The sequence below is a fragment of the Aphanomyces invadans genome (assembly GCF_000520115.1).
Source record: "Aphanomyces invadans strain NJM9701 unplaced genomic scaffold supercont1.8, whole genome shotgun sequence".
In the NCBI taxonomy this organism is placed as follows: Eukaryota; Oomycota; class Saprolegniomycetes; order Saprolegniales; family Verrucalvaceae; genus Aphanomyces; species Aphanomyces invadans.
The window spans coordinates 1,513,655-1,515,216 of NW_008580153.1; positions in this window are offsets into that span (position 1 = coordinate 1,513,655).

The window sequence follows — 1,562 nt, forward strand, 5'->3', positions numbered from 1 at the left end:
ATAAGCAGTCTCACATTGGCAAGGATAATATCCAATGGATTGTGCGATGATGTATTGTCCAGAATGAGTAGGACGGACCTGTTCTCTGAGGTCATTCGTGAGTTGAAGTCACTGATCCACTCGCCGAACAAGGCCATGGTCATCCAGGCCTTGCGATTCGAGTGGTACAGTAACCCCAATTCACGACTTGACAATGACCCGAAGCTTCTTGGACGCTTGGACTTCCCGATGAACGTTGGCGGCAACTTGTCGGTCCCGTCGGCATTGGTGGCAAGAGCGACTGATATGCGGCTCTTGTCCTGCTTCTGTCCGGGTCTCGGTTGGTCCGCGATTGTGGTACGTGGTTGGCCGTTGTAAAGCAATCCAGTCTCATCCATGTTATAGATGTCAGACGGAATTTTGGCGTCTGCTACTCTGCTGATCGTCGCACGGCCATCGTGTACGACCTCCGGGCTTGCGGACGCTGCTTCTCCATGCAAACGGTACATTTTCATGTTGTTCCGTATTTGCATACGGTACAACCAGCCATTTGAGCACTTCACTCTGTCTTGTAGTTTCATGCGTGTGGCAATTCCGTTGGCAGCACGAGCTATCACCTCGTCTGTGGCGCGCGCGTTGCGGCTGTCAGCCGTGGTCACCCATTCAGCGACCTCGCGTTCAAGGTCAGGGTATCTTGGAATTTGGGAGTTGTAGCGACTGCTGGCTGTCCCCTCTTTAATGTTGTAGTCATTGAGCGTGCGTTGATCCTTGAGGATACGACGGATCGTGGTGATGTGCACCGCATGACCAAGGTGTTCTTTCACCCACGTTTGGACAGCAATTGTTTTTATGGACGTGTTAGCCTTAAAGAAGCCTCTAATAGAGTTCTTGTCATGAATTGTCAAGCTCTTGCTCTTCGATCGTTTGCTATGCAGCATTTTTTCAAATGTCCTGCATCGATTCCGTCTCACGTTCAAATTTTCGAAACGGCAATTTGAAACAAGCCCCACAAACTTTATATAAATCATTTTACGCAGGAAATTGATTTTGACAGTGGAAGGCATCATCCAGGGGTCGTTTACTCGTACACAAGGACGGAGCGAGTCCTTGTGGACATGGGATACATTAATCGATACAGCTCGTTGAGCTGAAAAAACGAACTATACTAACGAATTCCTTCTAAACGTAATACCCTTTAAAATATTCTACTTCAAAGATGTGAATGATTGTCAATTTGACTCCTTTGTCCTGATATCCTGTATCTTTTCATGAAAAATGATGTCACAATATTAATTTGTATGTACATCACCACTACGCTCGTCATCAAGATAGTTTATACGATCCAAAAGACGAACAAGTAAAAGCAAAACACAAGGGACTACGATATTTGCTTTATTGCAGCGATAGTAGACGACGGAGTGGACAACTCAAAACTAGTTGACCTCGACATTTTCCTAGGGGGAAAATTCGACGCAAAGAACCTAAAGACTATCTCGTCATGTTCAACCATGCATATTTCGTTGACTGGTTTGACACGTTGCTCGACCAATTGGAAGCCATGGGGAAAAAGAACGTCGTTATCG